Source organism: Drosophila suzukii, chromosome Y, assembly GCF_043229965.1.
Source record: "Drosophila suzukii chromosome Y, CBGP_Dsuzu_IsoJpt1.0, whole genome shotgun sequence".
Lineage (NCBI taxonomy): Eukaryota > Metazoa > Arthropoda > Insecta > Diptera > Drosophilidae > Drosophila > Drosophila suzukii.
In genome coordinates, this window is record NC_092085.1 from 26674 (window position 1) to 40000 (window position 13327).

General features: G+C 37.5%; 1 pseudogene; it reads right to left on the bottom strand.

Annotated features, from left to right (window-relative positions):
* Positions 1-5868: 5868 nt before the first annotated feature.
* The window catches only part of LOC118878750 (large subunit ribosomal RNA), a 7612-nt pseudogene continuing 153 nt past the window's right edge, over positions 5869-13327 (bottom strand).

The window sequence follows — 13327 nt, forward strand, 5'->3', positions numbered from 1 at the left end:
TTTTGTATGTACAAAACAAGTTTTCTTTATAGTATTGACAAAATCATATGCATACGCATAACATAAGTTTTGACCAATACGAGGAGGGGCCCGCCAACGACCACCTCCCTATAGTAGTTTTTGGACCCATGATCTTCTAAAAGCATGTTTACAGTACTAGTGTCACCCTCACTAGGTTTATATATCGTGTTTCAGTGATATACGGGTAAATTTTACCATTTATTCTTAAGTATATGGCATTTATATGCCATATCTATATAATTCAATCATATTTTAATGTATATTTATTATATTATACATTATTATGCCTTATAGGTATTATACCTATAAGCCATATCCATACGATTCATTTACTAGTGCCGCCCCTCACTAGGTTTATATATCTTATTGCATTGATATACAATTTATTCTTATTTATATGGCATTTATATGGCATATCTATACAATTCCTTCATATTTCGATGTATACTTGCTAGATTATACATTGTTATGCCTTATAGGTATTATACCTATAAGCCATATCCATACGATTCACTTATATAAATATATGTATATTTTTCAATACATTATTTTTTTTCACTTTTGTATGGATTTTTATGCATATCCATACATTTATATGGATATGCTTGGCGGTCTTAATAGTATTGACAAACTTATATGCATAACATAGGTTTTGACCAATACGAGGAGGGGCCCGCCAACGACCACCTCCCTATAGTAGTTTTTGGACCCATGATCTTCTAAAAGCATGTTTACAGTACTAGTGTCACCCTCACTAGGTTTATATATCGTGTTTCAGTGATATACGGGTAAATTTTACCATTTATTCTTAAGTATATGGCATTTATATGCCATATCTATATAATTCAATCATGTTTTAATGTATATTTATTATATTATACATTATTATGCCTTATAGGTATTATACCTATAAGCCATATCCATACGATTCATTTACTAGTGCCGCCCCTCACTAGGTTTATATATCTTATTGCATTGATATACAATTTATTCTTATGTATATGGCATTTATATGCCATATCTATACAATTCCTTCATATTTCGATGTATACTTGCTAGATTATAGGTATTATACCTATAAGCCATATCCATACGATTCACTTATATAAATATATGTATATTTTTCAATACATTATTTTTTTTCACTTTTGTATGGATTTTTATGCATATCCATACATTTATATGGATATGCTTGGCGGTCTTAATAGTATTGACAAACTTATATGCATAACATAGGTTTTGACCAATACGAGGAGGGGCCCGCCAACGACCACCTCCCTATAGTAGTTTTTGGACCCATTATCTTCCAAAAGCATGTTTACAGTACTAGCGTCACCCTCACTAGGTTTATATATCGTGTTTAAGTGATATACGGGTAAATTTTACCATTTATTCTTAAGTATATGGCATTTATATGCCATATCTATATAATTCAATCATGTTTTAATGTATATTTATTATATTATACATTATTATGCCTTATAGGTATTATACCTATAAGCCATATCCATACGATTCATTTACTAGTGCCGCCCCTCACTAGGTTTATATATCTTATTGCATTGATATACAATTTATTCTTATTTATATGGCATTTATATGGCATATCTATACAATTCCTTCATATTTCGATGTATACTTGCTAGATTATACATTGTTATGCCTTATAGGTATTATACCTATAAGCCATATCCATACGATTCACTTATATAAATATATGTATATTTTTCAATACATTATTTTTTTTCACTTTTGTATGGATTTTTATGCATATCCATACATTTATATGGATATGCTTGGCGGTCTTAATAGTATTGACAAACTTATATGCATAACATAGGTTTTGACCAATACGAGGAGGGGCCCGCCAACGACCACCTCCCTATAGTAGTTTTTGGACCCATGATCTTCTAAAAGCATGTTTACAGTACTAGTGTCACCCTCACTAGGTTTATATATCGTGTTTCAGTGATATACGGGTAAATTTTACCATTTATTCTTAAGTATATGGCATTTATATGCCATATCTATATAATTCAATCATGTTTTAATGTATATTTATTATATTATACATTATTATGCCTTATAGGTATTATACCTATAAGCCATATCCATACGATTCATTTACTAGTGCCGCCCCTCACTAGGTTTATATATCTTATTGCATTGATATACAATTTATTCTTATGTATATGGCATTTATATGCCATATCTATACAATTCCTTCATATTTCGATGTATACTTGCTAGATTATACATTGTTATGCCTTATAGGTATTATACCTATAAGCCATATCCATACGATTCACTTATATAAATATATGTATATTTTTCAATACATTATTTTTTTCACTTTTGTATGGATTTTTATGCATATCCATACATTTATATGGATATGCTTGGCGGTCTTAATAGTATTGACAAACTTATATGCATAACATAGGTTTTGACCAATACGAGGAGGGGCCCGCCAACGACCACCTCCCTATAGTAGTTTTTGGACCCATTATCTTCCAAAAGCATGTTTACAGTACTAGCGTCACCCTCACTAGGTTTATATATCGTGTTTAAGTGATATACGGGTAAATTTTACCATTTATTCTTAAGTATATGGCATTTATATGCCATATCTATATAATTCAATCATATTTTAATGTATATTTATTATATTATACATTATTATGCCTTATAGGTATTATACCTATAAGCCATATCCATACGATTCATTTACTAGTGCCGCCCCTCACTAGGTTTATATATCTTATTGCATTGATATACAATTTATTCTTATTTATATGGCATTTATATGCCATATCTATACAATTCCTTCATATTTCGATGTATACTTGCTAGATTATACATTGTTATGCCTTATAGGTATTATACCTATAAGCCATATCCATACGATTCACTTATATAAATATATGTATATTTTTCAATACATTATTTTTTTTCACTTTTGTATGGATTTTTATGCATATCCATACATTTATATGGATATGCTTGGCGGTCTTAATAGTATTGACAAACTTATATGCATAACATAGGTTTTGACCAATACGAGGAGGGGCCCGCCAACGACCACCTCCCTATAGTAGTTTTTGGACCCATGATCTTCTAAAAGCATGTTTACAGTACTAGTGTCACCCTCACTAGGTTTATATATCGTGTTTCAGTGATATACGGGTAAATTTTACCATTTATTCTTAAGTATATGGCATTTATATGCCATATCTATATAATTCAATCATGTTTTAATGTATATTTATTATATTATACATTATTATGCCTTATAGGTATTATACCTATAAGCCATATCCATACGATTCATTTACTAGTGCCGCCCCTCACTAGGTTTATATATCTTATTGCATTGATATACAATTTATTCTTATGTATATGGCATTTATATGCCATATCTATACAATTCCTTCATATTTCGATGTATACTTGCTAGATTATACATTGTTATGCCTTATAGGTATTATACCTATAAGCCATATCCATACGATTCACTTATATAAATATATGTATATTTTTCAATACATTATTTTTTTTCACTTTTGTATGGATTTTTATGCATATCCATACATTTATATGGATATGCTTGGCGGTCTTAATAGTATTGACAAACTTATATGCATAACATAGGTTTTGACCAATACGAGGAGGGGCCCGCCAACGACCACCTCCCTATAGTAGTTTTTGGACCCATTATCTTCCAAAAGCATGTTTACAGTACTAGCGTCACCCTCACTAGGTTTATATATCGTGTTTAAGTGATATACGGGTAAATTTTACCATTTATTCTTAAGTATATGGCATTTATATGCCATATCTATATAATTCAATCATGTTTTAATGTATATTTATTATATTATACATTATTATGCCTTATAGGTATTATACCTATAAGCCATATCCATACGATTCATTTACTAGTGCCGCCCCTCACTAGGTTTATATATCTTATTGCATTGATATACAATTTATTCTTATGTATATGGCATTTATATGCCATATCTATACAATTCCTGCATATTTCGATGTATATTTGCTAGATTATACATTGTTATGCCTTATAGGTATTATACCTATAAGACATATCCATACGATTCACTTATATAAATATATGTATATTTTTCAATACATTATTTTTTTTTCACTTTTGTATGGATTTGTATGCATATCCATACATTTATATGGATATGCTTGGCGTTCTTTATAGTATTGACAACCTCATATGTATAACATAGGTTTTGACCAATACGAGGAGGGGCCCGCCAACGACCACCTCCCTATAGTAGTTTTTTACCCCGAGCTCTGCCAAAATCATGTTTACAGTACTAGTGCCACCCTTCACTAGGTTTTTATATCTTATTTCAGTGATATAAGTGTTAATCATTCTATTTATTCTTATGCATATGGCATTTAAAAGCCATATCTATACAATTCATTCATATTTCAATGTATATTTATAATATTAAACCATATTATGACATATAGGTATTATACCTGTAAGCCATATCTATACGATTCATTCACTAGTGCCGCCCCTCACTAGGTTTATATATCTCATTTCAGTGATATATGGGTAAACTCTATTATTTTTCATATGACACTTATATGCTGCCATATATATAAAAATGCATTTATATTTCAACGTATATATATTTACTATATTATACATTAATATGCCTTAAAGGTATTATATCTACTATAAGCCATATCCATACGATTCATTTATATAAATACATATATGTATAATTTTCTATACATAAATTTTTTTTTATTAATATATGGGTTTCCTAAGCATATCCATATAATCCATTTAGTCTTATATGGATTAGATTGGTCTTCTTTATTGTATTGCCAAACTCATATTGATAACATAAGTTTTGAACAATAAGAGCAGCCGCCAACCAACCAACCGCCGCTACCATTACTTACTTTTATATATGTCCTCTTTATTTTAATGGTCTCTTTATTTGAATTTCAATACCATAGGAATATTTATACATCGAATATGTTTGCCACTAATTTTTCGCGTCACTTATAATATGACGATACAGACTTGCTACCATAACATAAGTTTTGAACAATAAGAGGAGCAGCCGCCAACCAACCAACCAACCAACCACTGCTACCATTGGAGGAACATATACTTACTTATTATATGGCCTCTCTCTGTACTTTAATGGTCTCTTTACTTGAATTTGAATACCATAGGAATATTTATATACATCGAATATGTTTGCCATTAATTTTTCGCGTCACTTATAATATGACGATACAGACTTGCTACCATAACATAAGTTTTGAACAATAAGAGGAGCAGACACCAACCAACCAACCGCTGCTACCATTGGAGGAACATATACTTACTTTTATATATGTCCTCTTTATTTAAATGGTCTCTTCATTTGAATATTAATACCATAGGAATATTTATACATCGAATATTGTTTGCCACTAATTTTTCGCGTCACTAATAATATGACGATACAGACTTGCTACCATAACATAAGTTTTGAACAATAAGAGGAGCAGACACCAACCAACCAACCGCTGCTACCATTGGAGGAACATATACTTACTTTTATATATGTCCTCTTTACTTGCATTATCAAAATACCATAGGAATATTTATACATGGAATATGTTTGCCACTTTATCATCGCGTCACTAATAAAGATGACGATGCATTTTGTTTGTTCAATATTTATTTATAATAATATATTGATTTTTTTATAGGTCTCTTATATTACTAGACCTTTTGCTAACCACAAAGTGGCGCGCCGTTGCAAGCAAGCATAAATTATTATGCCGCTTGCAACATCTTTATTATCGAATCATCAAGCAAAGGATAAGCTTCAGTGGATCGCAGTATGGCAGCTGCTCAACCACTTACAACACCTTGCCTGTTACAAAAGTCGTTTACAATTGATTCTAGGCTTTGTCATTGTATTAAATAATGCTTTTATATGTAACTAGCGCGGCATCAGGTGATCAAAGATCCTCCCAATTTACTATGTTACAAATTACATTGGCATCACATCCATTGTCGTTTATAAAGTAAATTATAAACTTTAAATGGTTTAGAAGCCATACAATGCAAATTGCCCCTTATTTATCATTGCAGTCCAGCACGGATACGACCTTAGAGGCGTTCAGGCATAATCCAACGGACGTAGCGTCATACCACTGTTCGCTCGAACAAGTATTGTGCCATTGGTCCGTACCTGCGGTTCCTCTCGTACTACGCAGGAATGCTGTCGCAACAACGTTTTGTCATTAGTAGGGTAAAACTAACCTGTCTCACGACGGTCTAAACCCAGCTCACGTTCCCTTGCATGGGTGAACAATCCAACGCTTGGTGAATTTTGCTTCACAATGATAGGAAGAGCCGACATCGAAGGATCAAAAAGCGACGTCGCTATGAACGCTTGGCCGCCACAAGCCAGTTATCCCTATGGTAACTTTTCTGACACCTCTTGTTAAAAACTCTTTAAACCAAAAGGATCGATAGGCCGAGCTTTTGCTGTCCCTGTGTGTACTGAACACCGAGATCAAGTCAGCATTTGCCCTTTTGCTCTATGTGTGGTTTCTGTCCGCACTGAGCTGGCCTTGGGACACCTCCGTTATTATTTGAGAGATGTACCGCCCCAGTCAAACTCCCTACCTGGCAATGTCCTTGAATTGGATCATACCTGAGTAATTGGAGTTATACCAAATTTTCAAATCAAAAATACATAAATGCACCGTTTTATTAAAGAATTTGTTTGCGATTATATAACAAACTCGTGATACTTTGATCAAGAAGCTTGCATCAAAACCCAATACCATAAGATATAATAAATATATCCGTATAATGGCTAGGAAATGATACACGTTCCATTTAATCAAGTAAGTAAGGAAACAATAAGAGTAGTGGTATTTCATTGGCGATACCAAACCGAAGTCTAATATCTCCCACTTATTCTACACCTCTTATGTCTCCTTACACTGCCAGATTAGAGTCAAGCTCAAAAGGGTCTTCTTTCCCCGCTAATTATTCCAAGCCCGTTCCCTTGGCTGTGGTTTCGCTAGATAGTAGATAGGGACAGTAGGAATCTCGTTAATCCATTCATGCGCGTCACTAATTAGATGACGAGGCATTTGGCTATTTTTTTTTTTTTTTTTTTTTTTTTTTGATCGCTAAGGCATGGAAATCTTCGAAAGATACTAGGTCTGCCATCACCTTGTGTGGTCACAGTTTGTCTAGCATGCACGATTCATTGCTCTATCTGAACCTTCTTCACTTTGAGGGTTCCACAACGCATACGTACTAAAACCATCCTTATATGTTGTTGTTGTGCGATGTTTATGCCTTATTTGATGTTTTGCCAAGGCAGCCGGCATTTATATTTGAACCAAGGCATAAGCTACGTCCAGCCTCTTGAGTATCCACCATAATACATGAACTGTCTAAAACAGCCAAGACTTCCTCTTATTACCTGTATACTTATGATATGGCTATCATATTTATTAAGAAGGCCCTTCGCAATCAACCGTTTTACGGATTGACCACTCCAGATCCCCCGCCAGTTAATAGTGGCAGAATGAAACTCAATATCACCTGTCGCTACGAATTTGCGCCGCAATTCGCGTCTTATGTCCGGGGTATCGTATCTTTGGATTTTGCGCTGGTGCGCATCGTCCAAAGAGTGTCCGTCATTTGTCACCTGAATGTCGATCACATCAATGTGATTTGGTCGGAGTACCACCAGGTCGGGTTTATTGAGGCCGGATTCGCCCTGCAGACTTGGCTCAACAATGACCACGCAGCCTCTCTCCTCAAGTCCCCGCTTGATTCGATTTACTACGCAGTTGTGTCTAGCTACCCGCCTCCCATGCGAGCGATAGCATTTTTGCATGATGTGGTTTGATGTTTCGGGAGCATCACATCCTGCACGACACTGTCGATCCAATTCGTGCCTTCCCCTCGTAGTACGAGACTTCGTGGGTAGGGCATTTATCCGCAGTTTAATTCCGTCTCTATATTCCTTCCCTGTTAGCAAACGCGTGGGTTGACTAACCCATCCGTGTTGTGGACCATAATGGCCCGCTTCACGGAGACCGTGGCCATCAACAGACACGAACAATCTATTTGCCCAATACTCTTCTATTGCCGGACGTGTTAGCATTTCATTTTGTTCCGCTAGCAACCTAACTCGGGCCCTTTGCATTTCGTCTTCGATGAAAGAGCTGGCCACTTCGGATTGCTCGAAGTGAGGCCATTTTATATTGCTCAATCGTCTTAGACGAAGCATCGGAGCCATCCATCTTAGTGATGGAATCCCGAGTCCCCCACACTTTGGGGGGGCGTGAACGAATGCTATTGGCACATCCGGTGGTAAATCTAGCCATTTACGCACATAGAATCGTATCAATTTGTCGGATTTTCGTAACACACCTATCGTCACACTCCCAAGGGTTAGCTTGTGATAGAGTTGTGGGATAAGGACGGTTCGAAGGGCAAATATCTTCTGTTGAGGCTTAAGAGGGGCTTGTGACAACCTTTGTAGCTTTGGACCAATGTCCTCAGCTGGGTTGCACTTGACCCTCCCGTTTGCATTAAAAATGATGCCTAAATACTTCCACTCGTTAGTTCGCTTCAATGCCGGACACCCGTTCAAGCCGACTCGGAAGGTATGTGGATCTAACACAGTACACTTCTGTTTCGGCTGACCCTTAATACCGATAGTGAAACACTTGTCAGCATTAAGGGTGAGTCCAACAGTAGCCAGATAGCTAACTGTCTTGTCAAGCAGTTGTTGAAGCCCCATTCGAGTTTCCGCAAAAAGGACCAAATCGTCTGCAAACGCGGCCGCGTTTGTCATGGCAGTTCCAACCTTGGTACCAATTTCTTTGGGGTAGGCTCTAAGTAACCGGTCAATGACCAGATTAAATAGAATAGGAGACAAAGGGTCACCCTGCTTCACTCCTCTCGCAGGGACGAATTCCTCTGAACTCCAACCTTCTCCGCAGAGACTAGTACCACCAACCTCGTACGAACTTTGTACGTAGTCGACGAAGTCCTTTGGTGCGCCATAAGCTTTTAGGGTGTTATATATAGATGCATGTGACAAAGAGTCAAATGCCTTGCTTACATCCAGATTGGCTATGTAGCAAGATCTATAGCTTTTATGGCTACTCCTCAAGACTAAGTCGACTATCGTCGCATTATCGGCGCATCCGTCTGTAGGTAAGAAGCCCCGCTGACGCGGGTCCCAATCAACTGATGAGGTCAACCGGGTTGCCAATATTGCATTTAGCTGTCTTACCAATACTGATGGCACCGATATTGGACGAAAGTCTTGCGGTCGCATTGCCGTCCCCGTCTTCGGAATGAAGATGGTTCTGGCCAGTCGGATAAAGCGAGGTAATTTACCGCACCATAGAATTAGGTTCATTATGCGAAGCATAATGCCTGACGGCACCTCCTTAGCAGATTTTGGAGTTATTCCGTCAGGCCCCGGAGAGCTAGATAATGCGACTGCTGATGCCCTAAGTTCGCGCTTTGTAATAGCGGACCAAACCCTCTCAAGCGAGTGAACTGGAGTTGTCACTATATCGTCGCAAGAGCTTGGGCTGGGCTGAGTCATTATCTCCCTCCAATAGGGTTCCATAAATTCTCGGTTTGGCATTACCGACTCATCAGTTTCCTCAAGTATTGACTTAATGCACCTTCCTTTATGCTTATCCCAGTTTCGCTGGATGACAGCGTACTGCTGCCTTCTGCTTTCTCTTCTATTCCGAGGCCGCCGTGCCGGCCTCGTCAGCGTGCGTCTTGCACCCTGTGTCGGAAAAATTCCCTGAAGATAAGCGGATAAACACTGGAGAGTGGTTTCCTTCCCCTCGATCTGCGCCCTATCAATGATAGTTTGCAGTTCTTGGGCTCTCCATCTGGAAGGACAAACTACGGGGCTATACCCGCGTAGCGCCAACAAGATTCCACTGTTCGACTGTTCTAATGGTGTGATTGGAGATGTTTCAGACGTTGGTACTTGGGGGTTTTGCTCACTATTACTAGGGCGGCGCCGTATGGTTAGATTAGCAACTTCTGGGACGAGAGCAGATTGCCCCCTTATCTGCTCGATTTTCTCCTTATAATCGTCCCTCTGTCTCAGCTTTTTAATTGCTTCGACGCTACGGTTCGTGAAAAATACCGCTAGTTGCTTATTAATGTGTTTGATACCATTTGCCGTGAGCTCAACCTCCTTTCTCGCCATCATCATCTTCTCTTCCTCACACCATCTTGCCTTGATATCAACACGTCGACGAATATCATCAAGTTCGTCTGGGTGTTGAGATCTCATGTGAACACCGAGTCCTCTTTTGCTTGTAAAGGACCGGCCACATATTGTGCATGGTACCCCTCCAACCGGAGTAGCCGATGCGCTTGGTTCATATTGGGCATCCCCTGGGAAGAGATCCACAGGGGGTCGGGTCGTCAACGAATTTTCCACTAGTATCCGAGGCCTGTTTTCATTTATATTTGTAGTTCCAATATGTTAATTTCCCATAGGGTAACCAGCCCTATGGGAAATATATTCGCCGCTCAAATTGGCTGTTAAACAGTAAAGCACGCTGTATAACATTACCGGGGAACACCACGAGGAGGTTTTGAGTCGACTTGAATCTAGATATGACTTATGAATTACAGAATAATATTCCCCTTCTGCACATCCGAGGATATGACTTATGAATTACAGAATAATATTCCCCTTCTGCATACCTAAATTCCAGTTCCCCCCCCAGTTCCCCTTAAGAGAGTCATAGTTACTCCCGCCGTTGACCCGCGCTTACTTGAATTTCTTCACTTTGACATTCAGAGCACTGGGCAGAAATCACATTGTGTCAACACCCGCTAGGGCCATCACAATGCTTTGTTTTAATTAGACAGTCGGATTCCCCAAGTCCGTGCCAGTTCTGAATTGATTGTTAATTGATAATCGTTATAATTAATAAGAACTAATTGGTTTAACCCAATTAGTATTCTTAAAAATTTTAGCAAGAAAGTTCCACAATTGGCTACGTAACTAAACTATCCGGGGAACAAGTGACCAACATAAATGCCAGACACTCTATTTACCCAGAACGAGCACATAAACCATGTTATTGTTTCCCAATCAAGCCCGACTATCTCAATCTTCAGAGCCAATCCTTATCCCGAAGTTACGGATCTAATTTGCCGACTTCCCTTACCTACATTATTCTATCGACTAGAGACTCTTCACCTTGGAGACCAGCTGCGGATATTGGTACGGCCTGTTGAGAAGTTTGCGTGTCCCCACCATAAATTTTCAAGGTCCGAGGAGAAAATATCGACACAACAGTATATGTCATGCTCTTCTAGCCCATCTACCATATCTCTCTGCGAAAGACTTCCATGGTAGTACGGCTATAAAACAGAAAAGAAAACTCTTCCGATATCTCTCGACGGCTTCTTTATGGTCGTTCCTGTTGCCAGGATGAGCACGAGGCCCATATTTAATAACAAACGGATACTCAACAGGTTACGGAATTGGAACCGTATTCCCTTTCGTTCAAAATTATTCAAGTATATTAATTAGCTTGATTTATATAATATAATATATTTGTATGGCATTTGTGTTTTACTTGAAAATTTTCGGCTTTCGCCTTGAACTTAGGACCGACTAACTCGTGATCAACCACTGTTCACACGAAACCCTTCTCCACTTCAGTCCTCCAAGGTCTCATTCGATTATTTGCTACTACCACCAAGATCTGTACCAATGGCAGCTCCATGCAGGCTTGCGCCAAACACTTCTACGCATACCATTGTACCTTCCTACTCACTAAAGTTTCAAAATTTATATCACAAGTAATATAAATCATCTACTTTAGCGGTAATGTATAGGTATACAACTTAAGCGCCATCCATTTTAAGGGCTAGTTGCTTCGGCAGGTGAGTTGTTACACACTCCTTAGCGGATTTCGACTTCCATGATCACCGTCCTGCTGTTTTAAGCAACCAACGCCTTTCATGGTATCTGCATGAGTTGTTAATTTGGGCACCGTAACATTACGTTTGGTTCATCCCACAGCGCCAGTTCTGCTTACCAAAAGTGGCCCACTGGGCACATTATATCATAACCTTGAACTTCATATCAAGAAAGTTAAGGTTCTTACCCATTTAAAGTTTGAGAATAGGTTAAGATCGTTTCGACCCTAAGGCCTCTAATCATTCGCTTTACCAGATAAGATTATTTTATATAACATTAAAATGCACCAGCTATCCTGAGGGAAACTTCGGAAGGAACCAGCTACTAGATGGTTCGATTGGTCTTTCGCCCCTATACTCAATTCTGACAATCGATTTGCACGTCAGAACTGTTTCGGTCTTCCATCAGGGTTTCCCCTGACTTCAACCTGATCAAGTATAGTTCACCATCTTTCGGGTCACAGCATATATGCTCAAGGTACGTTCCAGTTAGAGGCATAAATAATATAAATATCATTATACATAACTATATAGAACGCCCCGGGATTGTGTTAATTAGCTATAAATAGTTAAAAAACTAATCCCATTATTAGTCAAGTTAATTACGCTATTAGGTTTATATCCCAATAACTTGCACATATGTTAGACTCCTTGGTCCGTGTTTCAAGACGGGTCCCGAAGGTATCCTGAATCTTTCGCATTGTTAATCATACAAGTGCATATAATAAACACAAAAATCAATGATAATTATGCCATTATATAATTCCGAAAAATTAACGCACTGTATTCATATAAATCTATCAGCACTTTATCAAATTAATAACATTTATTCTGTGTTAAAATGCAAGCAAATTAATTTGAATAAACTATAAGTTATATTTTATGATAAATTTTGTATGCTAATAGATTACAATGTCCTTATATGGAAAAAATGCACACTATTATCATAATATTGTTTAAATATTACAATTTTAATGATGAATTTTCCATAACGGATATTCAGGTTCATCGGGCTTAACCTCTAAGCAGTTTCACGTACTGTTTAACTCTCTATTCAGAGTTCTTTTCAACTTTCCCTCACGGTACTTGTTTACTATCGGTCTCATGGTTATATTTAGTTTTAGATGGAGTTTACCACCCACTTAGTGCTGCACTATCAAGCAACACGACTCTTTGGAAACATCATCTAGTAATCATTAACGTTATACGGGCCTGGCACCCTCTATGGGTAAATGGCCTCATTTAAGAAGGACTTAAATCGTTAATTTCTCATACTAGAATATTGACGCTCCATAC